General features: G+C 32.9%; 1 protein-coding gene across 3 annotated transcripts in view; it reads right to left on the bottom strand.

Annotated features, from left to right (window-relative positions):
• Window positions 1-27,404, bottom strand: part of LOC114331285 (E3 ubiquitin-protein ligase HECW2) — a 955,949-nt gene that overhangs the window by 240,956 nt on the left and 687,589 nt on the right. The window lies entirely within an intron of this gene.

The following is a 27,404-nucleotide window of genomic DNA, read 5'->3' as shown; positions in this document are numbered from 1 at the left end:
TTAAATTAATAGTGTAAATCTTCTTCTTTCATAAACTATCCAAAGTATTACTGTAACTTCATCATTTTCTGACTTATAGTGTTGCAAAAAAAATTAATTTGGTATAAACAAATTAAATAACTTTTAAACTATTTGACCAATTGCTTTAAAATTAAGGGTATGATTTAAGCACCAAAAGTCTCAGCGTTCCGTGTAATAAGAAGGTTATACGTTAATTTTTACATAAGTTATGAATATTTATAAAATTAAGGTTATACGTTAATTTTTACATAAGTTATGAATATTTATAAAAACTCAAAATTTATGATTTATTTTGCAATTTTCTAAGCAACCAATAAGGATAGACATTATCAGCGAACGCCATATTGAAGTTTTTTATACGATTTATGAGTTTCTTATTCTCAAATTTGTTTAAAATGCTAAACTTTTTGGTAATAGACGAAAAAAGCAAAAATTTACCGTTATTTGATCTTCATTTGTTTATAACTATGTATTATGTATATCATCAAAATCGGCTGCAGGAAACATATAGGTTATTATTATAGATTATAGATGTCCATACTACTCAAAAAATTTGGTTTCGGCCTGGAGGGGGTTGTGTCACCAACAGGATATTTTTTTCCCTTATTTATCTGAACTATAATGTGCGCATATGTATACCTCTCCGTACTGATTAAGAAGCCGACCAAACTATCGACCGATAAAAAGTCTGCAGTCTGCGGGGGCCCTTAGACTTTAGCCTTAGACTCACTTTAGGTTGTTGTCCTTTTTGATTACCATGCATTGTCTTTTTATATTTAGGGATAATCGTTATATTCGCTGACTTGTACGACTTTATGGATCATTTGTTACAGATCCTCTAAACTTTCATCAGGACTCTATCATATGCAAACCATATGCTGTTAATGACCGTCCGTTTACTTTTATGTCTACTGTTGATTCCTCCATTACTTCCTTATTTCTTCTGAATATAAATTGAGCAGGATAGGCGGCAGCACGTAACCTTGTCTTACATCCCTTTCAATTCATATCTCATCTGATACTGCATTTCCTTCTTCTAATTTTTGATAAAAGTTTTCAGAAAATTTGAAAGTTTTGCAACTTCCCAAATGCAAAATTTTTAAAACGTTGTTTTTACACCTTTTTTCGCGAATTTTTAGCTAAATTTTAGTTATAAAAAAACTTTCAAACAAAAAGCCGGCTTGCTACAACCAACCTCAAACAAACTGATATTTCCATCTGAACTAGAGTAACTGTCATGAAAGGAGTTTGTCGAATAAAAAAATTAACTTTTAAGCAAAAATTAAAGCCCAGCTTTACTTTCGAGGATACCATTATTCCTTAAAAAGAGTTTAGTTATCGTGTTGAAACCGAATTTCATTTAATGGATCTGTGGATGTAGTAGAGTAGGATTTATACAGAAGTTGTAGAGGACATTAACATGAGTACAAGATAATTAGCCGTTACAACATAGTAACATCTTCTTCTTCTTCTTCAGCCTGTTTGCATCTACTCCTGGACAAAGGCCTCCCCATGAGTTCTCCATTCTTCTCTGTTTTGTGCTATTTGGTGCCAGAGTTACCTAGATACTTGACAGCATTCCCATTTTGCATCTGATCGATGACACCATCACTTATGACACAAACCTTGGGCTCTAATTTTTGCGTAAAACCGTATTTCCCCTGATAAAACTGACAAGTACTTCAGTTTTTTCTCGGAAATATCTTTTTCTTGCATTTATGCCTTGCGGTACCAGTCAAACTTTACGTAAAACGTTTTAAACTAACAACTACAGTCACATTAACACGGTCTATCAACTAGGGTAATTTCGCCTGTTCGCGTCCATTTAGTGCAGTTGGTAAGTTTGAAGAAGAAAATAGAAATGTCCCAGCACTTATTTCAATGAAAGATTTATGTAATGTGTTCATTATATAGTCTATTTTAAGGTTAACTCTTAGTTTAGTTTAAAACATCTTGTGTTTTTCTTTTAAATAAACAAATTTCAGAATTAGGCGTTTCACCCACTTTGCGTCCACAAAATCCAAATTGCGTCCACTAGTAGACCATTTGGCGTCCACCAGGTTAGAATAGGAATGTAAGGCTAATATTTTTAAGATCATGTAAAGAAAGACTGGATTTTAACAATTTCTCCAGGTCTAGTTTTAGTTCTCGTGTGAGTCGGACGTATCAATAGCCGGTGCTGACGAGTAATCTAAGCGCTTTACTAATACGAATAATAAGTATCGATAATTATTCAAATAATATATAGACTAATAACTCGCGTTTTTGTTTCTATTTTTTAATTAAATGAGTGCGGACACGGGCGGTAAACCGCCCCCTGAACCTGATGGACCTCCCAATACCACCCTTAGTAGTCCAGATGTTGAAATGGAATCCCCTAGCAATTTTAAAGGTTTTAGTAAGGCTGAACTCAACCAAACTGTAAGTACTTCCGATCCTATTAAATCTAACGATGACAAACAAAAAGAAATTTTTAAGTATACCATAAATGACCGTGGACCGTTCCATATATATGTTGAAAATAAAGATAGCGATCTTAAAGGTAAACTTAATGCATTAAAAATTGGTGACATTATTCTTACAAAATTCCCAGAATTAGATAATAAAATAATTAGTATCGATACAATTGGCAGAAATAAATTAAGAATTAAATTTACGGATTCTAAAAACGCTAATTACCTTATCGACAAGAAAGACGATCCGGTTTTTGTTAAAAACAATTTGGATGTTTATATACCTAAATTTATTATTATTAGACAAGGTGTTATACGGGATGTCTCAACAGAATTCTCCGATGAATATCTTAAAAATAAAATTAAAAAATTCGAAATAAATTCTAATTTTGAGGTAGTAAACGTTTCTAGAATAAATAGAAAAACGGTTACCGATGATAAAATAAATTATGTTCCTACTAAATCGTGTGTAGTAAGCTTTAAAACACAAGTACTTCCAAAATACGTTACTATAAATAAGGTGTTGAAAGAAATTGAACCATATCAACAAAAAGTCCTGCTTTGTTTCAACTGTTTGCGATTTGGCCACCAGGGGAAGCATTGTAGGAGTAACCCCCGTTGTAACAATTGCCAGAAAGACCATAATACAAAAGAGTGTCAGGAAACAACATTAACCCCAAAATGTTTTAGTTGTATGGGAGACCACTTCACAACAAATCTTAAGTCATGTCCAGAATTCAAAAGACAGAAATTAATTAAAGAATGCATGACTAATAGTAATATTAATTACCATGATGCCAACAAACAAATTCCCCGCAAATCTTATGCAGACGTAACATCAAATAACATTATTAAAGATTCTCATCAACAAAATTTGCCTTCTTCTAATTACCCTCTTGTTAACCAAAGTTTAAATAGCTCTTCTGTTACTCGTCCATTCACATTTTCGGCCAATAGTAATCATAATAAATATACAGTCGTCAAATCTTCTAAAGGCAGCAAAAGGCAGAGACCAAATAGTCCTGTCTTGACACAGTCAGATCCAGAATACACATTTAACTTTAGACAATCAGGAACTAATATTCCAATTATAAATAGTCCTTCATATAAAAATAATTTAAATTCAGATTCTCACACGCTACAAACAGAGTCAAACTCTGATATTTTAGATATAATTTTTACTATTGTTACCGAACTTTTTAAAAATTTTAGGGAAACTAATAATCCCAATGTTACTAAACAAGACTTACAGCAAATATTAATTAGTAAACAATTATTAAACGTGCACAATATACCAACTACTTCGTCGTCTTCTCAGCTATAAACAAACTCAACATTTTACAGTGGAACTGCAGATCTGCAGTTGCCAATAAAGAAAACTTAGAATATCTCTTAAATACAACAGAAACTACCATAGCAGCTTTGTCAGAGACCTGGTTCAAACAGGAAAGGTTTTATAACTTCCAAGGTTATAATATTGTTCGGTCAGATCGTATGGATGGCTACGGTGGGGTAGCCATACTAGTAAAATCCAATAGATTATTTTCAGAAGTCGTAGTACAGAAACCAGCAAGAATGATGTGTACATGCATCGAAGTGAAACTTCTACCTAATAACAAAGCAGTGTACATATTGTCAATATACATTAAACCAAAGACTCGGATAGAAGTAAGAGAATGGATACAATTTTTCGAAAACTTACCACGACCTTTTATAATTGCTGGAGATTTCAACGCTCATCATCTTTCTTGGGGTTGTGAGTTTAATGATGTCTATGGTGTTTCTTTGCTCAATGCTATTAATCACTGCAATCTTGTGTATCTCAATGATGGTGCACCCACACTTGTTACGTCAGGTAGAAAAAGTGCCATTGATCTGTCTATTTGTACGCAAGACATAGTACATTTAATATCTTGGTCAGTCATACAGGATCCTCATGGATCCAATCACCTTCCTATATATATATGAAGTTTAATAACTCTGACTCAGGCTTACAAACCTATGGTCCAGTTCACAACATATGGGTTCTTAAAAGAGCCAACTGGAATCTGTACACGACAACACTAGAGGAAATGAGCACCGCATGTAACTACAACAATTTCATAGACACGATAAACTCAGCTGCAAACATTTGTATCCCGAAAAGAACAATAATAAGAAATAAGTACTGGAAGCACAAACCAAAACAATGGTGGAATGAGACCTGCAACAACATTGCTCATAGGAGAAAAGAAGCTTTCAGATTATGGAAAGAAAACCCAAACATACAAAATTTACTTGAATTCAAACGAGTTGATGCCATCGCAAAAAAAAACATTCAAAGAAACAAAAAGAATTCAGTGGAGGAAATATGTTGAGAGACTAAATCAGACAACTCCCATCACTGAAGTATGGAAAAAGGTAAATAGTTTTAAGAATCGTAAGCAGCAGAATAAGTTACCTATTGATCTGGAAGCGAATTGGATAGAAGAATTCCATGCCACAATCTCACCAGATTGGGCAAAAGAATGCATAGAATACAATCAGTTATCTTTAAAAACTGTTCCCAGAAACAACTTGTACTTACTTGAACGTTTTGAGATGTGGGAATTAGAAAGATCGTTGAAACTATCTAATAATACTTCACCAGGCGAGGACAATATAACTTACTCCATGCTGTTTCACCTCCCATTTAAACATAAAAAGTCTCTGTTAGAAATCTATAATAGTATCTGGACTGGTGCAAGTCCTATTCCGGATAGCTGGAAGAACTATATAATATTACCTATTAAAAAGAAAGACAAACCGCTAGACCTCTCAAGTTCGTACAGACCTATATCCCTGGCATCTTGTATTCTTAAAACTCTGGAAAGAATAATAAAGAATCGATTAGAACAATGGCTAGAATTTGAACACATCTTACCAAACTCACAATATGGTTTCCGGAAATGTAGGTCCACTCTCGAAGCTATTACTGTTCTCGTTACAGATATACTGACAGGATATACAATAAAAAAACATACAGCTGCAGTTTTTATTGACCTTTCCTCGGCTTTTGATAACGTAAATTTAAACATTTTGTACCATAAGCTGGCATCAATAGGAATACCTCATGAAATATGTTCATTTTTAATTTCACTATACTCCGATAGACGACTTTCACTAAAATTAAACCAAAATCTTCAAGGATCCCGAACATCGAATTTAGGACTCCCTCAAGGCAGCATACTCAGCCCGCTACTTTTTATACTATATACAATGGACTTCGAAGTAAATTTGAATAACGTGAATATGATACAGTTTGCTGATGATATAGTTATCTACACCAACGGTACTACTATTTCAAATTGTCAGAACATTTTAAACACAAACCTATGGTCAGTTAAGCACTGGTTAGATTCAAACAACTTAATTCTTTCTGAAAAAAAATCTGAAGTGTGTATTTTTACTAAAAAAAGGGACATAACTCAAGTACAGTTACAACTGGGACCATATCTTCTTCCAATCAAAAATTGTGTTAAATACCTTGGACTCTATTTAGACAGAAAATTACTGTGGAAAGATACCATCCACCATGCAATAAAAAAAACCGAGAACGCTATGAATATTTTGAGAGCATTCTGCCATACCAAATGGGGAGCAGATCCAAATACCGCTTTACTGTTCTATAAAACAATGGTTAGAAGTATATTAGACTATGGCAGTCACCTATATGGAACAGCAGCACATACTCACCGAAACAAAATAGAGACCCAGAAAAACACAAGTTTGAGAATATGTCTTGGTTATCTTAAATCTACCCCAATAAATATTATAGAAGTCGAATCTGTAGAACCTCCACTATCTTTCAGAAGGCAGCTAATTAGTCATAAATTTATGGCTAAAGCCATATCCAAAGAAGCCAGCTATCTTCGTAACATTCACGACCTCACTGTCCTAGTACTCACCCATCCATATTGGCACTCAAAAGCTACTCCACTCCTAGTAAACAGCTATACCACACTGGCACAAATCTCTAACTCCCTGTCTATCAACAAAACTATACCTATCTACACCGAACCTCCCCATGTTTTCTTTTCAAAACATATAAAAACATACTACCTGGACCCAAAAGAAAACTTTCTAGAAACCATTAATGGAAGATGGCCTGAACACCAATACATATATACTGACGGATCCAAGATGAATGGAAAAGTAGGCTGTGCCTTTTATGACGCAAACTCTTCCCAATATTACAAGTTCAAGCTACCAGATGAGTGTTCCATATATACCGCCGAAACAATTGCCATAGCAAATGCATTTAGATACGTCCAGTCGAGAAACACACAGAATCATGTTATATTCACTGACAGTAAAAGTGCAGTTGACCGAATAACAAACTTGAAATCATCGAAAAACCTTACTAACATAGAGGCAGAAATATTAAAACTGAACTTTGAAGCAACAAAACAAAGGAAAACAATAACTGTAGTGTGGATTAAAGGGCACTCAGGAATAAAAGGTAATGATGCAGTGGATACACTAGCCAAATCAGCCACTGACACAGGCTACCATCTAACCACCAATATTGTTCCATATACAGATCTTACCTCCAAGTTTACTTCACATTTAAAACAATTGTGGCAGCAAGAATATAATTCATCAGTCACAGGGCTTAACTATATCGGCCACCAAAATAACATACCATTGAAAAGCTGGTTTCATGAATTAACCAAACGAAACTTCATTGTTACAATAAACAGAATAAGATCTAATCATGCTATGACTCCTTTGTACAAATATAAAATAGGACTGGATGAAAACCCATATTGTCCATGCGGAGAAGTTGGTGATATGAACCATGTAATCCTAGAATGTTCAAGAAATAAGAAGAGCATAGAATCATTTTTCGAAGAAATGGTAAATCTCAAATTCTGTTTGCCAACCAGTCTAAATTGTATAATTTTTAGTAATAATATTAACTTATATCAATGTTTGTATAATCATTTAATTCGTTGCAAAATGAAATTGTAAAAAACTAACACCATTGTAAGCAATTCTGCGATACAAAATATTATTGTAAGTGTGTTCACGAAAAAATTAACATAAAAAAAAATAATTATAAAAAAAAAGTTAAAAAAAAAAGTAAAATAATGATAAACAAATAAAAAAAAACAAAAAAAACAATGAAAAAAAAGGAAATAAAACTAAACAAAATACTACATAAATAAAGCATTAAAAAAAAACAAAAATATAATTAAAAAAAAATAAAAAAAAAAAATATACATATAAAAAAATGCACTAAACAGAAACACACATTTTACTAACACAATAACATTTATCCTAGGGTGTGAGAATTTGAAAAATCAATTTATTTATATTGGATCAAAAAAAATGCTCCCTTTATATTTCATAAATAAAAAATAAGTCTGGCTAATTGGTTCATGCCAAAGCCAATTATAAAAAAAAAAAAAAAAAAAAAAAAAAAAACAATTTCTTTATTTAAGAATATATAGTTATTTAAAAATCAAAATTATCATGTTTTTGGCTATATCATAGTCACAAAACAATACAATAATTTTGTCTAATCTTACCACCACAAGAAATGTTGAATCATATTAACTATGAGACAAGGTATGATTATTAAGGCCTTAGAATTTTAATCAATGACACAAGTCACATTAAAAAGACTTTGGCCTCTAAATAGCTTAATCCTACAAATCGAGTGCATTTTAGATGATACCATCTAATACACTTCTTGTCACAGCCAATGTTTTTCTCATCGTCATCTTCTACATCTGAAATTAGTACATCGTCACATTCAGGACATTTTACTCATTCCACGACTGGTTAATTTTCTTTCTTAAATGCTATATCTACCATTTCCTGTGTGACTTCTTGAAGAGGATGTATCTTCTTTTTTCGTTTCGGAGCAGTTTTACGAACCATGTTAGAATCTTTTAAAGTTGTTTTCTGTTCTTGTTTCTCTATTCCTTCTAACTTTCTTTTTTTGTATTGCTTCCTGCTTTTCGTTCTTGATCTTCTCTTTATCTTCATAATACTTTCTCCAAGCAGCAGAATATATGACTGCTGGAGTTCTTTGATTTTCTTTTCTTGCTTTGTTAGAAATTTCAGGCAACATCAGGTGGTTTTTAAATGGATCAGGGATTTTTTTTTGTTAATTCTCCAACACAGCTGAAGCTGGTCGTACTCGAGGAGACTTTTCTAAAAAGGTTGGTAGCGATGCAATTGATGCTGATAAGTCGAAGAAGTCGAAAGCGGTTCTGGCTTTTGTTCCTTAGTAAGAGTATCTAACAATTCCTGTTTTTTTAGCCATGCACCTTTTTTCATCTACTCCTAGCGCTGGCTCCGGTCCAGTTTCTTTACTCCATCTGGTCTGCGCCCACTGATTTTGTCCAATATTGTGGTCTTGGGAATAGCATATCCTTTTCATATTTGTCTTATCGATTTCTTCTTCTCTCGAATTTCTTTTAACGCTTTTTTTAAATCTTCTTCTATGTATGTTCTCTTTTCCTTATTTTTCCTTGTCTCTGAAGAACTGATCTTAAACAGAACATTTGGAATCAAAAAAATTACTTACTTCATTCAAATCATTCATTTCAATCAACTATATAATACATTTTAAATTTCCAAAGAATTTAGTCGTATGTTGAAAAAAGGACGCAATTTGTTCTCTTGATATCCCTTGTAGGTATAGTTTGCGTCCATTGCGGACGCAAAGTGTAAGTTTTAGAAATTCGGTGTACTAATTCGCGTCCACCTTATTTTAACTGTTAACTATAAAAAATATAAGCAAATTCATAATTAATATTACTCCTTTTTTAATTATTAAAGTCTAAAAACAGCTATTTATCGTAAAATTCACATAAAAAAATAAAATACTTACCGTTAACCGTGCTGCTGCACACTATTTTTTTCTCAATATAAGGCACATCCGCACTTTCTTTTTGACAAGACAAAACTAAAAATTATTTTAAACAGGATTGGTTGTACGCCAGGGCAGATAAATAAAAATGAGCGATTTCAGGGTAAAAATCAATACAGGTATTTGAAGGTGCTAAATCGTAGGGGGGACATAGTTAATTAAAAATACATACAGAGGTACTCGCAAATCAACCTCAGTTTTTTATAAACAAAGGCTAAAGTCAGAAAATATGGTTTTTTGACTGTAGCATTTTTTGTATCATGTTTACAGCAAAAGTTGTATTATGTAAGTTGTGTATCATAAAAAAACAATTAATTTTAATTTTGATTAGTTAAAATTGATAAATAATTAACCGAGATAATTGCAAAAAACCACATTTTTTGCACTATTTTGTAAATGTTAATAACTTTTACTAAATATGACCTAAGGAACATATTGTACCTTAATTATGAGGATATTATGTGCCCTTACTAGAGTGCAAAGTATCAAGAAGATCGTTTTGTTAGTTTACGAGTTACGTTAATTGTTTATCCAAAACATTGAATGTTTAAACATCTATTGTTGCCCAAGGGGTATTTTCAGAGCTTTTTAGCCAAGTGGAATGAGTTTTTAAAGACTCAAACTACTAAGAAATTAAAAAAAAATGATACATTTATTATTTAAATGCTCTTAAACAAGTCGTTTAATAAATAGCGAGTTTTTCCTTATAAACATTTAGAATAACTTTGTTATTTTTCACGACAAATAATTATAATTAGTTGTATCAGAAAAGTGGTAAAAAACACACATTAAAAACTAAAAATAAACTTTCTATGACCAATAATACCCAACTTATACTTTTTTTTTTGAAAAATCATATCTGTATTGTTTATAAATATTAAGAGTCGAAATTTGCAAAAAATCATAATAGACATCTATATTTTACATTGCAATTAATAACTACAGTATATCTTGTATTTAAAATGAGTAATAACCCTTTAAAATGAAGGCACTCGAGCTGACTTGACTGGGACCGTGTGATGGGGAAGGATCTCTGAGTCCGCTTTCGCGCTTCGAGATTTTGGTATTGAAAGTTCAAATTGGATCACTTGAAAATTTTTACAATAACTCCGCTTCCAGAGACCGTAGAGCCTTCATTTTTTTTTTAAATTGGGGTAACTGGACGAAATAATAACGACTAGCTAATTTCCATTCACCGGAAAAATCGGGAAATTCTGGAAAATGGACTTTTTTATTCAACATTCATTTACAACGTTAACACTAATATATTTCAATAAATATTTTCATAGCATATTATAAATTTGTAAATAAATAATAAATGTACAGTATATATATCTTTATATATATATACAGGGTGGTTCATCGTATTTGCCTCGGTCTCTGTACGGAAAACGACTTGATATTTAAAAAAATATTCTTGACAGCAATTTACAGGGCAATTAACACTACAATCTAAAACTAATGAAAATTATACAGGGTGCTTCAAAAAAGAGGGGTATATTAAAGTTATATTTTCTCTTATGGAACACCCTACTCGTGAGCCATTTTTGAATTTTCCTTAAAAAAATAAGCTATATTTTTATAAGGGTTTCCTACACGTAAATACATGGTGTTTTGATTTATTTCAATTTTTATAAGAATGTAAGGTTTAAGAAAAAAAAATTAATATCTACGAATCTAAGAATCCGTGACAAATTTTTTCTTGGATCTTTATAATAGACTATTCAGCATATTGGAACAGATATTTATTGTAATAATATTTATAATTATTTAATCGTACATTTTTAGATTTAAAAATTAATTAAAAACAAAAACATTCAACAAAACTGAAAACATAAACAAAAACATACCTCATTATAGGGCCAAAACTAGTTTTAATGTGTATCTACAAAAACACATATTAAGTATGTGTTTTTGTGTTTTGTGTTTCTCCACAATACACCAGGGTAGAAAAATAAATATGAGCGATTTCAGGGTAAAAATCAATACAGGTATTTGAAGGTGCTAAATCGTAGGGGGATATAGTTTATTAATAATACATACAGAGGTACTCGTAAATCGACCTCATTTTTTTATAAACAAAGACCAAAGTCAGAAAATATTAGTTTAGCATAGTTTACAAAATCTCAAGAAGATCTGTTTGTTAGTTTACAAGTTATATTAAATGTTTATCCCAGACATCGAATATTTAAACAATCATTGTTGTCCAAGGAGTGTTTTCAGAGCTTTTTGGCAAAGTGCAATGACTACTTTAAAACTCAAAGTACTAAGTAAGTTAGAAAAAATAATATGTTTATTTTTTAAATGTTGTTAAACAAGTCGATAAAAAAATGGTAAGTTTTTTCCTTATAAACAATTAGAATATCTTTGTCATTTTTTCTGATAAATAATTATAATTGGATGTGTCAAAAAGCTGGTAAAAAAATGTACATTAAAATGAAAAAAAAAACTTTCTAGGACCTATAATAGCCAAGTTATACTTTTTTTTTTGAAAAATCACATCTCTATTGTTTATAAATATTAAGAGTTGAAATTTTTAGAGCATGGTAATAAATATCTATATTTTATGACAATCGATAAGTACGAACTATCTTCTATATAAAACGAGTAATAACCCTTTAAAGTCAAGTTACTCACGCTGACTGAGCTGGGACCGTGTGATATGGAAGAATGTCGGAGTCCAGTTTCTCGCGTTGAGATTTTGCTATAAAAAGTTCAATTTGGAGCGCTTGAAAAATTTTACAATATCTCACCTTCCAGACAACGTAGAGCCTTTAATTTTTTTTGGGGTAACTCGACGAAAGTATACCAACTAGCTAATTTTCATTGGCCGAAAAAATCGGAAAATTCTGGAAAATGTATTTTTTATTCAACATTCATTTACAACGTTAGCACTAATACATTTTGATAAATATTTTCATAAAAAATTATAAATTTGTGAATAAATATTAAAATATAATTATAGTATGTATACAGGGTTGTTCATTTTATTCGACTCGGTGTCTGTACGGAAAACGAATTGATTTAAAAAAAATTCTTCATAGAAATATACAGGGCCATTAACACTACAATTTAAAAATAATATGAATTATACAGGGTGCTTTAAAAAAGAGTGGTATATCAAAGACATATTTTCTATGGAACACCCTACACCTGATGAAATTTTTGAATTTGCCCTTAAACAATAAGCTAGACTATACCTAAGTGCAGGGTGTTTTGATTTATTTCAATTTAAAAAAATGTAATGTTTTAGAAAACAAAATAAACAGGTATTTACGAATCTAAGAATCGGTGACAAATTTTTTTTGGATCTTCATAATAGACTATTTAGCATATTTAAGCAGATTTTTATTGTAACAAAATTTATAATTACATGATCGTACAATTTCAGGTTTAAAAATTAATTGAAAACAAAAACGTTCTCAAATTGAAAAAAAAAATGTATAGATTATAATTATTGATCTTCGTTAATTCTACACAGTTTTTGTACAGGTTCATCAATTTCTTCCACATTATCCATAATTTCTTAAAATAAATCAATTGTACCGAGCTTTGCATAAATTGCAAATATGATACTGATAAAAAAAGATGCTACACCCTTTTGACAGTTATTATAGATGACAAAAGTGAAGTTGAAGAAGATTTGTTTAAAAAAATTAGGGATAATGTTTAAGAAATTAATAAATCTGTACATAAACTGTGTATAATTAACGAAGATCAATAATTATAATCTATACATATACATTTTTTCTTAATTTGAGAATGTTTTTGTTTCCAATTAGTTTTTAAATCTTAAAATGTACGATCAATGGCCGGTTTCACCAACGACGAATAGTAGTTTATTCTATGATTAAAGTTATTCGACCAATAAACTGACATATCTCCATTTTACTAACGTCAAATAAGACTTATTTTATTTATTTATCAAAAAAATACTTACTCTTTGACTAAATTGGCAAGTTAATCTGACTGTAAATATTTAGAAGAAAGTAAATTCGCCAGTTTCACTTTAAATTATTAAAATTATATTGAAACAAAATATAAACTTAAACATCTAATACATTTTATTGGACGAATAGCATTCATTGATTTATTTGTTGTTGGTGAAATTGGACCTAAGTAATTATAAATTTTGTTACAATAAACATCTGTTTAAATATGCGAAATAGTCTATTATGAAGATCCAAGAAATAATTGTCAACGATTCTTAGATTCGTAAATATTTATTTTTTTCTAAAATTTTACATTTTTCTAAAAATTTAAATGAATTAAAACACCCTGTACTTAGGTATAGTCTAGCTAGCAGCTAGCATATTGTTTCAATTTGAGCAATTCCAAAATTTCATCAGGTGTAGGGTGTTCCATAAAAAATATATCTTTGACATACCACTCTTTTTTGAAGCACCCTGTATAATTCATATTATTTTTAGATTGTAGTGTTAATGGCTTTGTATATTTCTATGAAGAATTTTTTTTAAATCAAGTCGTTTTCCGTACAAACACTGAGGCGAATAAAATGAACAACCCTGTATATAAATAAATATATAGGTACATACCATAATTATATTTTAATATTTATTTACAAATTTATAATATTTTATGAAAATGTTTATCAAAATATATTACTGTTAACGTTGTAAATAGAATGTTGAATAAAAAAATCCATTTTCCAGAATTTTCCGATTTTTCCGGTCAATGAAAATTAGCTAGTTGTTATTCTTTCGTCGAGTTAACCCAATTTAAAAAAAAATTGAAGGCTCTACGTTCTCTGGAAGCTGAGATATTATAAAATTTTTCAAGCGCTCCAAATTGAACTTTCTATAGCAAAATCTCGACTAGAGAAACTGAACTCCGACATTCTTCCATATCACACGGTCCCAGCTCAGTCAGCGTGAGTAACTTGATTTTACAGGGTTATTACTCGTTTTAAATAGAAGATATTTGGTACTTATCAATTGTCATATAAAATATAGATATTTATTACCATGCTGTAAAAATTTCAACTCTTAATATTTATAAACAATAGAGATGTGATTTTTCAAAAAAAAAAGTATAACTTGGCTATTATTGGTCCTAGAAAGTTATTTTTTTCATTTTAATGTGCATTTTTTTACCAGATTTTTGACACAATCAATTATAATTATTTATCAGAAAAAATGGCAAAGATATTCTAATTGTTTATTAAGAAAAAACTTACCATTTTTTTATCGACTTGTTTAACAACATTTAAAAAACAAATATATTATTTTTTTTAATTTTCTTATTACTTTGAGTCTTTAGGTAGTCATTGCACTTTGCTAAAAAGCTCTGAAAACACTCCTTGGGCAACAATGATTGTTTAAACATTCGATGTCTGGGATAAACATTTAACATAACTTGTAAACTAACAAACAGATCTTCTTGAGATTTTGTAAACTAATAAAGGCACTTAATTACCTTATGGTCAAGGTACAATAAGTTCCTTACAACCTATTTAATAAAAGTTATTAACATTTCCAAAATAGTGCAAAAAACGTGGTTTTTTGCAATTATCTCGGTTAATTCTTGATGGATTTTAACATGTAAAAATTTAAAGTAATCGTTTTTTTGTGATACACAACTTTCATAATACAACTTTTGCTGTAAATATGATACTAAAAATGCTATAGGCAAAAAACAATATTTTCTGACTTTGGCATTTTTTTATAAAAAAATGAGGTCGATTTACGAGTACCTCTGTATGTATTTTTAATTAACTATATACTCCCTACGATTTAGCACCTTCAAATACCTGTATTGATTTTTTTCCCGTTTTTATTTTTCTACCCTGGTCTATTGGGCGTATGAAAGTTTTGTCTGTGTGTGCATGTGTCTTATATATTGAGGTATTAGCGGTAATAACTCTTCGTTTTATTGGCGCGTTAGTATACTTATTTTCGAGAATTTTCAAAAGAAGAGCCGTAAAATGGACGCGAATTGGGCGATGGACGCGAACAGGCGAAATGACCCTACCTGATTCATTTCCAAGTAGTCAAATGTAGTCTACTTCCTGAATATTTCTGCATAAAATTGTACAAAAATTCTAAGAACCATTCATCAAAATCAACATTCCAGCACACAAAACAAGAAAACAAGTCACAACTCGTCTTCTTGTCCAAACCATCTAATTAAAACATCTCCAACCAAACGACACAATAATTAAAAGCAGATTTCAGTTCCAATTGACTAAAATAAAAAACATGTTATCTTCACCGCCCATAAACCTACAACTATTACATAAGGTGGCGTGCAAAACTGCACTCGAAAAAAAAACCGTTTGAAAAAACGCCAGCGAGTCCAATACCATGAGTCATTAACTAGGTAATTACTCCTCGTTAATTACGTATTTACAAGAGTAAAACGGCAAGGACTTGTTAGATCGGAATTATTATTCACACATTCATTATAAATAGATAAATAATAACAAAGACTGGGGTCAGAAGTGACCAAAAAAACAGCGCTGTTGAGAGTATTGCAATAGATTTAGTACGTGATTTAATCAAGTCGGAAATGAGGTACCCAGTTGCCGCGGGCACATTTTAATACCAGGTAAATTCGATATGTACACATACTTTTACACCAGGTCATTTAGCATAAAATAAATCGATTTTTAAATACAGCATCTAGAGACCTGCAGCTTTTTGCATTTTGTTCAAAATGATGCCAGGAAAAAGTCTACTATAGAAAAATGGGCGAAAATACATAGCTGCATTTTAAATTGCATATAATGCATCCTTCTTCTTCTTTAAGTACCGTGCCCAAATTTTTAGGCGTGGGTAGCTTCCATAACAATTTGCCGATATCGTTCTCGATCTTGTGCGGCATGTAACAATTGATCTGCTGATAAGCCAGTCCATTGACGAGCCATGAATATTTCTTTCGACCAATTCCCCTTTTTCCGTCGATCTTTCCATTGAGTATTAACTGCAGCATCCTGTATCTGCTACCTCTCATTATATGCCCCAGATATTCAAGTTTTCTCTTTTTTATCATCTTCATTAAGTCACCTTCGCCTTGACCTACTCTGTTTAAGACTTCTCTGTTTGAAATGCGTTGAACCCAAGATATTCTGAGCATTCTACGATACGACCACATCTCAAAGGCTTCTAATTTGTTCATCATGTTAACCTTCATGATCCAGGTTTCACATCCATATAGTAATACAGGATACACATAACATTTTAGGAACTTGATTCTTAGTTGTAAGTTCAGCTGAGAGTTGCTCAGAATAGATCTAAGTTTCATAAATGCTCCTCTTGCAATTTCTATACGAGTTTTAATTTCTTCATCCGGATTTAGTGTCTCGTTTATCCAACATCCTAGGTATTTAAAATGGTTAACTTTTGTTATTGATTCATCATTGACAATTATTAGTTGCATAGGGCCGACGTCTTGTTTACTAACCACAAGTAACTTTGTCTTTGTTGCATTTCCGTTATTGGAGCATTCTCTAGTGACTCGATCTATAAGGAATTGAAGATCTTCGATATTTTCAGTAATAATGCATCCAAACGTGCATAATTATGTCAAAATAAGTATATTAATGGCCAGATTTTGTTACTCTGGGGTTTTTGGGATAGCTAAAGACGAATATGCCATCAGAACCTACCACCGTAGCACCCGGTGCCCAGGTTTACTGCTAAGGAACGTCATCTGAAGTTTCGAGTGTTTTCGGCACTAAATTGATCAAATAGATTACTTTTGGGTTCGCTGAACAAGAATACGTCATCAAAACCGTCCACCCGGTGCACCTGGTGCCAAAAAACACTCAGAAGATAACTCATTCAGAAGATAAAATGCCTTAGCAGTGACCTTGGTAACCAGGTGGTCGGTTATGATGGCGTATTCGTATTCAGCGACCCCAAAACCGCCAAGTATTTTATTTGTATGCATTCAAGATCGAAAACTTTCTAAACTAGATGATAACCAGATGATTACGTGCTTTAGCAGTGGCGGTGGGCACCAGGTGCTCCCAGGGTCAGTTCTGATGGCGTATTCGTGTTCAGTAACAAAAACCCCTCGTGTAATCTGCTTGCATTAATTTAGTGCCGAAATTCCTCGAAACTCCAGAAGACGACGTGACCCTAGGCACCAGGTTTTCTGGGAGTCGGTTCTGACGGCGTATCAACCCCAAAAACCGCCCGAGTAATATATTTGCATCAATTTAATGCCGAAAATCCTCGAAGCTCCAGAAGACGACGTGCCTTAGCAGTGACACTGAGCACCAGATGCTCCGAAGGTCGGTTCTGATGACGTATTCGTGTTCAGCGACTCCAAACACCTCCAAGTAATCTGTTTGCATCAATTTAGTGCTGATAACCGTCAAACGACGGCTGAGCAGCAAGTGCTCCAGAGGTCGGTTTTGATGGCGTAGCCGTATGCAGGCCCGCGCCGTCCATAAGGGCGAAGGGGGGCGGAGCCCCCCGGCGCCGTATTCAAAAGGCGCCAGTAGGAGCCGAAAAAAATTTTTTACAATACCGAAATTACCAGAAATGTTAGTAATATTTTATTATCTTGTAAAATTTAAAACTTACCAATCGTACGTAGATATAAACTGGCAGTAAGTATTACTCTGATCCCATAGTTGTACGAACCCTTATTTCTCTTATTAAACTGAACCATATTTGTTCTCTGATGGTGTAATCGTTGTTTTTTGTAAATATTTATAGTATTCATAATAATTTATCGGTAGGTATATTACTTTCCTAAACACATAACAAATAGTTTGTAGGTATTCGCTCCGTGCATGACTGACGCAACACCTAGCTTCACCAGGACCTCGATTTTTGACCCTTCGCTTCGTTATCGATCATTCGCTATCTGTACACTAAACAGATACGAAGCGCATACGTTCGATAACGAAGCGAAGGGTCAAAAATCAAGGTCCTGACCTTTTTAGATCTCACAAATTGACGTTAAGCATATGATAAATAGATAACATTTATTAACCATTTTTTTTAAATTTGTTATACCAACAATGCCAATGACATTACAAAGATAGCTCCAATAATGTCATTTTCGCCACTACTCACGCTGACATCGTTTCTAGGTACCCCCACCATGGTCACGCACGGAGCGAATACCGAATACCGATTCTAGTCCATGCATTCACAATAAAATATTGCAAAACTTCCGAATTTTAAAGAACCGCTTGGCTTGACATGAAGTTTGGTATACACATTGCTAACCTGCCAAATAAAAAAGTGATATTGTGCTGATATGTGCTTTTGCCCTAGGGGTGAGTTTCACCCCTTCTCGGGTGTGAAAAAGTATACGTTTAAAACAAGTCCGGAAATTAATAAACTGACAAATTCTAAGCAACTTTTGTTGTATAGAGTTTTTTCACTTCAAGTCAATACCTACTTTTCGAGTTATTTGCGAGTGCATATGTTCATTTTTCAACAAACAAAAACACGTTTAGAAACCCACGAAAAACACTTTTCGGGGAAAACTCATCATAACTTGTTTATTTTTGTTTTTTAAAAAAGTTTCTACCATTAAAAGTAAGCAAGTTACACTCAAAATAAAGTTGGTCCCTTTTTTTGGTAAAAAAATCGTGAAAATCACCCCCAAATTAGCATCCTAAATGAAATTAACCGTTACCGCTGCCCAAGTTACTTTACTTATGTATCTATTATCTGTAAGTTTCGTCGGTTCAAAGTGTTTATTTTTGAAAGGGCTGTAGTTGAAACGGCTTGAACGAGTCCCTAATCACGAGAGTATGCAAATTTTGAACAGCCATATATCTTATAGTCCAATCTGTCAAATCAACATTTTCTCGTGGAATTTTGAGACTCAAGGTCGATTTCAGGCTAGGGTAGATTTTAACCTTTGTCAAAATCTACCCTACGCCGAAGCGGGCTTTTGCCCTGGGGGTGAAAACAACCCCGTCTAGGGGATGAAAATATTTTTAATCAAAATAACTATGGAAGTCGATATATTGACCAATTCTGAGTAAATTTTATTCTATAAATTTTTTTTGGAAAGTTGATACTTTGAAAGTTATTAGAACCGAATTATGAGAACATTCAATCTCAAATAACTCGAATGTGGTGAAATTTCTTTGGGAAAACAAGAGACATCTTTTATAGGTAATTAAAAAAATATAAGCTATTCATGAAAAACGGTCAACGTGAGTTTTTTCAATGAAAAATGCATAGTTTCAATCGCTAATAACTTGGAAAATATCAACATTGCAAAAATTATTTATAGAACAAAATTTACTCAGAATTGGTCAATCTAACGACTTCCATAGTTATTTTAATTGAAAAATTTTCATTCCTTAGATGGGGTTGTTTTCACCCCCAGGGCAAAAGCTCGGTTCGGCATAGGGTGGATTTTGAAGAAGAGGATCAACCGAGCTTAAATCCAAATTTTCATTAAAATCGGTGTTGATTCCCAAAATTCCACGGTTTTACATTTTTTTACCGCTGATTAACCAATTTTTGTCTTACAGAAAAACAAAAAATCCAAAATATTCAGAAAAGCAAAACGTACATTTTTTTACTCTGAGATTTTTGGTATCACTAATAATTTTTGTAGTAATTTAAATGTAATTTTTTCGAAATTAAAAAAAAAATACTTTAAAACCAATTTAAAAAAAGCACTTTGAACCGATGAAACTTAGTTGTAATGAGTTTACCACGAAAAGTGCTTCATTTTTTGTTTATTTCTCGTTGAAATAGGTATTTGATTTGGAATTTGACGAATAAGAACCTAGTTTTCATTAGCTACAATTCTGCTTCATCTGGGTCTACTGACTTCATGCATACACCATTTTTTTTCACTTTTTTGTAAGCTATATTTTTGCTAAGAATGTTTTTTTGATAAAATACTTTTTGAGTTATTTGCGAAAAACGTTTTTTTTTTTGTTGAAAAATGGACATATTCACTCGCGAACAAGCGAAAAGTATTTACTTAGTGAAAAAACTCTATAGAACAAAAGTGGCTTAGAATTAGTCAGTTTATCCATTTCCGTACTTATTTTAAAGGTATAGTTTTTCACTCCCCGAAAAGGAGTAAAACTCACCCTCAGAGCAAAAGCACAATATCACTTTTTTTCTTTGACATGTAAGCTACGCTGATGCCAAATTTCATTTCAATCCAAGCGGTGCTTTAAAATCCGGAGCAAAAACCGTGAGTAAATGGACTTATTCACTAAATTGCCAAAAACTACTTACAAGGGGAGGAGGAAATGGGCGCCTAAAATTACTTGCCCCGGGGCGCTTGAAAGCCTTGGCGCGGCCCTGGCCGTATGCAGCAAAACCTCCGAGTTAGAGCCAAACCACACGGACCACGCTGCAGCGCTACTCTGTGGATCCACAGAGTGGCTGACGATGATTTACCGTGGCCTCTTAGGTACAGTGGCCGGCGCACCCCACACGAGCGTTTGTAGCCGGCCACAGTCGCTCGCATAACAACCCACGGTAAACTACTTTTGTGGATCCACAGCGTAGCGCTGCAGCGTGGTCCGTGTGGTTTGAGGGTAACAAAACCGGGCCCTTAATATGCTAATTTTGACATGTTTACGTCCTTTTGGATACATTTTATGCACTTTAAAATGCAATTATGAGTTTCCACCCATTTTTCTCCATAGACCTCAACACAATGCAAAAAGATGGAAGTCTCTAGGTGCTGTCGATTTATTCCGGTGTTTTAGTGCTAAGTGTCCTCTAGTCTATTTAAACAAATTAGATTGTCAGAATGAGACGTACATACTAGTTAAATATTCGCAAATTTTAAAAATTAACACTTTTTTTAGTATTTCACAGTTCATATTTCTTTCATCACATTAAACCAAAGTAATGATCATCGATAGAATCAGAAACACCAAACAGAGATCAGGAACATGGCAGGTTACGAATTGGATAGACAATCCGTTATTAATAACAGTGCAGAAGGCGAAAACAAGATCTGTCGACGCATTAGAATGGCCAGATCGACAACAACCAAACTCACAAAAATATGGAAGAACATTGACATTACAAAAACACAAAATTACGCCTAGTTCGAGCATTAATATTTCCTATAGCCACCTACGCTTCAGAAACTTGGACCATCAAAAAAGCCGATTCGAAGCTTATAATAATGGCCTTTGAAATGTGAGTCTACCGTAGAATGTTGCGCATACCATGGTTCGTACATCGCACAAATAATTCAATACTTGTACAACTTAACATAAAAATTAGACTCACCACAACTATCAACTAAAATATACTGAGATATTTTGGACATATAACCAGAAGAAGAGAAAGCATGGAAGGAATGATAGTTAAAGGCAGATCCAGAGGAAGATATCCAGTATGATGGTCGGACCAAATAAGGGCCATAACTGGTTACTAATTCTCTGAGGTAAAACAAAACGCACAGAAGAGACATAATTGGACAGAAATACTCAAACAAATTACATGACGCCACTACATCCTTACGAAGGAGAAAATATAGATTCTTTTATACATACATACATAGGCTCTTTTATACATACTTTGTATTTTAAAGCAAGTAATCTTTGACAATGTTTAAAAACTAATGTCAAAATATTTGGCAGAACCGTGACAACAAAAGCCAATTTTTCCTTTTCCCATTCTTCTAGCAATCTAGACCAATAGCAATCTTGTTAATCAACAGTTTATGCCAGTAGTTTAGAGTTTAGTCGTGTCCTGGCACTCTTAACGAAGCTAGTTTGTTGTGCTTCGCCAGTTGTTTAATGGACTCTTTGTATTATCAAGTTATTAAAACTCAGAAGTTGTAGACTTTAGTGTCTTTGGTACAGCTTAGCTGAAAGAGACAATACAGAATACGTATTGTTGGCCATTGGTCAAAATATATTATATTTTATGTTGGCCACTGAAAAACTTTTTAAGGCACTCATAAGGACAAACACCTATTGATCGTAAGCTTGACAGTAGGAATACTTCCAGGGACTACGGATAGTCTGGGGTTAGGACCATTAACCCATATTCTTACTCGTTCAGGGGTTTTGACCTAATAGTAGGTATAATAAGAGCACCTTGTAAGTTAAACGATTCTGTTTTGTGATAAATTAGACTCGTTTATGACGATATTTAGTGAGTGTTCAAAACCTTTTTTTAGACCATAAAGTATGTGGGCATTTTAATCGTTTGCATTGTTCCAATCTTAAAAACCTTCAGATGTTCAGTGATATCGCTGGGTTTTAGATACTGAACCCAATAATTCAGGCTTAACTGGGATAGGCAGAGTGTGGAAAATTACGAGAAACATTTAAAAATGAGTTACCTATTGATGTAAAAAGGAAAGTGTTATATCAGAAATATTAATGGACACAAGTTTCTTCCACTTGATTAAGAGCAGCGCAAAAAGAATGGAATGATCCATGCTAGCAATAGTTTAAGGGATAATATCAACAATATAGAAATTCCGAGACTACAATGGATATGAGCAGAATACATAGCGGGATCGGCAGAATCTAATAATCAAGAAAACGGTTATTGGAGTGGAGAACAAGTTAAGTGTGTGTGACTGTCAACCTAATGGACAGATGAGAGAGAACATAAAAGAATAAAAGCTTGTGAAAGTGGTCTGATACGTGAGGATAAAAAGCAAAAGGAGGGGCTCTATGTTTAGCAGTATTCGCTCGAATATGGCTAATGATGATGATTGGAGGAAGTTTACTTAACTTATTAACAAATAATGAAATGTGGGAGAGTCAGAAGAAGGTACAGATGGACATTTCAGAAAACAAGGTATAAAGAACAATCTTTGTAATAGTGATAGTGCCAATATGTATAACAATTATTAATATTTGTTTGATTAGAATATTTCATTAGATACTATTTAGTTTTTTAGATTGACGATTCTCTTATTACGAGCTGTCTGTGGAAAGCTTCGAAAGTGAATCTTGATTTAATCAAAATTACTATTTCAACAAACCAGTATACTCTTGCAATTAAAATCTTGACAATTATAAATCACTTAATGCATTTAAAAAATCCCTCGAAAAGGTAATCCGAGTTCGAGTAACACCTGTATATGGAACTGGTTGCACCAATTATACCACTATTATTCATAGTACGATCAAAAGTACTGAATTTATTATACTTTGATTCGTGTATTAATAGGTATGTTTAACTCTATTAAGAATAAATCACGACATTTATGTTTTAACAACATAAAAGTTAAAAAAGGTTAGACGAGGTATGATTTATAAATTTGTTGTAGTATTAATTGACATACAGAGTAAGTATTTTAAGTAATGAGAAGTGAATGAACATTTTATATTTGTTTTTTTTTTTCGATAAAACATAAAAATTTTAGACAAAATGTATTTTGTAAAATATCAGTACATACATCAATTCCTCAGGAGATTATATAAAAAATAAGGCTTTGTGGTTATATACAATAATAAGCTTAAATATATTGAATATTAAGATGCGAGAATACTGATGCAGTAAATCATTCACTGAGCTAAGCAAAATGTACAGGCGCTTAAAGCATGAAGGCTAGATTATAGGCATACAAAATTATTATTAAATATTTACCTTTTGCCAACAACCACTCTCAAATTACAAACTAATAGTAATTGCATAAAAATAGAGCAAGGGTTAGACAAGCAGACCCATGTCTCCTAAACTTTTTAATACGGTGCTAGAACATGCTTTAAGATTTTGATTAATTTTGTTTGATTAATTTGGATTGGCTGACAAAGGGCTATAAAAATAGATGGAGAATATCTAAGCAATTTCATAGATTTCATTTAATACATTTCGCCGATGATACAGTTATAGTAGTTGAGGATTTAGGAATGACAAGCGAGATGGTACAGGAACTCGTTGTAGCTACAGAAAATGTAGGTTTCAATATAAACATCTCGAGAACAAAAATAATGACTTTGGTACCCAACCAGAACATTAGTATTGGTGGGGGAGATATAGAACTAATACGAGTAGATAAATATAAATACATAAGACATGAAATTTTGATTTACAGGGATAATCAGACCCATGAACTGAAGAGAAGAATCGGTCTTGGGTGGGCGGCAAATGAAAAACAGAGAAACTTTTAAAAGTGAGCTGCAAACAAGCCTGAAGAGAAAAGTATTTGATCAATGCGTACTCTTGGTAGGGGAGCAAAGTATGCTAAATGTGCAGTCACTCGAGCGCTTTGGAGACCTATTGGGTTGTGAAGAGTAGGTCCTAAAACCAAAAAAAAAAAAATTAAATAAAGTTTTCCATTTTAGTGGGGACTTGTCCATTTTTAATTTAATTTTCCATTTCCAACAATTATAGCGCCATCTATCCATGATTCGAAAAAATGTCTCGAATAAAAGTTACTTATTTTTACGTAAGGAATCCAAATCTGCAGTAAAAAATGGGGGCTCCCATTTAAAATTTTAAAGTAACCCCCCACCCCACCTCCATGGGGGTCGTGTGTGGTGCCATTCGATAAATTTTTCAAAAATATTGAATAAGTGTATTTTTCAGTTTTTCGATCTGATGTTCATTTCGCGAAATATCGCGGGATTCATTTTTAAAATATTAAATTTACCCCCCACCCCTCTCCAAGGGAAGTCGTGTTTAGTATCATTCGATAGATTTTTGAAAAATATTGAGCAAGTATTTTTTAGTTTTTCGATCTGTCATTCATTTCGCGAAATATTCGCTTTTTTCTTGTGAAACTTTAGGACTCACCCATTTCCTTACTCAAATCGTCAGATTTTTTAAATATACACTGTTTTGCATGTACTTAACTTACCTTATCTTAATCTGACGATTTCGAGTTTTTCTAAGGATAGCTTTTTTTCGGCCCCCCTTAACGAACTCCCCTGCATTAAGAGCCAATATATGGTAGAGGTACATTTTCAGGGTACAAGGTTTCTCCCCATGTAATAATCTAACGCGTTCGAGTAACTGCAAAATTCCCCTCTTGGGCTCACCTACCATCTCAGTGTTGACATACGGAGCAGAAACACTTACCTTAACAAAAGCCTCGGTTACCACACTGAGAGTCACACAGAGAAGAATGCAGCGGTTCATGTTAGGAATAACTCTACGAGACAAAATAAGAAACGACGAGATCAAGAGAAAAACCAAGGGGATTGACGTCATCGAAAGGATAGCCAGACTAAAATATAGATGGGCAGGACACATAGCTAGAATGACAGATGGGCGATGGTCAAAGAGGTTATTGGAATGGAGATCAAGGAAAGACAAGATAAGCGTCGTTCTACCACCTACACGATGGACTGATGATTTAAGAAGGCTAAATAAATTCTGGATGAGTGAACTTTTGAGGCTGGATGATGAATGAAATAATTCGAATATCTTAAATGCATTTATTAAGGAATCGCATATTGGCCTTGGAAAAACATTCGTCTTTCCATTGTTATTTATCTAGTCATGTGCGTCCGTTTTCAACCGTGCTTTGTGTTTAACCCCTTCGGTACGGTGATGCACCCGTGTGCATCATGCTTGCGTGTTCGCTCAGCACGGTGATGCACACGGGTGCATCATGAGTTTTCGTTCGCCATAAGGCGGTGACACCATCTTCATCATATTTCAGGTATTTTTGTTCTGTCCGAATTAACTTATTCAAATATAAAAGCGGGGAAACCACGCCCAAAAGTGGGAAAACCACGCCCAAAAGTGGGTGATGTCCAGAGGGAGATTAGATTTAGTTAATTTGATTGGTGATAAGGTTGTTTGGATGTTTGACTGATGGGATTGTGTGGGAGGTGAATTTACTGTGCTGCTGTTTACAATTTACCTTACTATCCCCTGCAAGATAATTCGGATGGAATTTCCCAGATTAGGAGACTGGGACGATATCGGGCACAAAATAATCTGGGGAATTCCATACGAGTTATCTTAAAGGGGTTAAACTAAACGGGGTTAAACTAATTTACCTTTCATGCTTTTCATCCAGTTGCTTTTCCTTCTAACAGTCTTCTGTTGAACTGTTGTCTTCGCTATTCTGCTCATATTACCTTTTATGAATGTGAATTGTTTGACATAATAATGTGAGCATACAATAATTGTATGATCCAGATATATGTAACTATTCAGTAATTTCTTTTTGTTTAGCTGGAATTGTTAACACTATTTTTTATGTATTAACATTTTTATCCTAATTCATGTTTAATATATGTAACTTTTCTGGCTTCTTAGTCTAATTCTATGAACCATTATCTACCACTTACGAAAAAAGGCAGGTAGGTAATCAATTTTACAAAGGTATAAAAATGGTATACGCATGAAGTCTGTATACCCAGAAGAAGCGGAGTTGTAGCTAATGAAAAGTAGGTTCTTATTCGTCAAATTCCAAATTGAATAGTTCAACGTGAAATAACCAAAAATGGAGCACTTTTCGGGGAAAACTCATAAAAACTTTTTAAAAGTGTTTTAAAAAAGTTTATTTTTGTTTTTTAAAAAAACTAACATTAAAAGTAAGTGAGTTCGCGAAAATCGTCCCCTAATTAGCATCTCAAATAAAATTAATCGTTACCGCTTCACAGGTTACTTTACTTATGTATTATTTATAATATGACCTCTAAGTTAAATTGGTTAAAAGTGCCCATGTTTGAAAAAATTGGTATTGAAATATTTTTTTTTATTTTGAAAAATTTCCATTTTTTTAAATAACTTAAAAATTATTAGTAATACCAAAAACCTCTAAAGAGTAATAAAATGTACGTTTTGCTTTTCTGAATATTTTGGACTTTTTGTTTTCCTGTTAGACAAAAATTAGTTATGCTATGGCTGTTCAAAATTTACATACCTACACTCGTGATTAGTGACTCGTTTAAGCCATTTTAACTACATCCTTCTCAAAAATAAGCACTTTGAACCGATGCAGCTTACAGATCATATAAAGAATACATAAGCAAAGTAACGTGTGAAAACGATTAATTTTATTTGGGTTGCTAATTTGGGGGTGATTTTTGCGAATCTTTTTACCAAAAAATAAAAGGGACCAACAATATTTTGAGCGTAACTCACTTAATTTTAATATTTTTTGACAAACAAAATAAA

The sequence above is a fragment of the Diabrotica virgifera genome, chromosome 7 (assembly GCF_917563875.1).
Source record: "Diabrotica virgifera virgifera chromosome 7, PGI_DIABVI_V3a".
Classification (NCBI taxonomy): Eukaryota; Metazoa; Arthropoda; class Insecta; order Coleoptera; family Chrysomelidae; genus Diabrotica; species Diabrotica virgifera.
The sequence above is the reverse complement of the archived record's forward strand: the minus strand, read 5'-3'. Positions and strand labels throughout refer to the sequence as shown.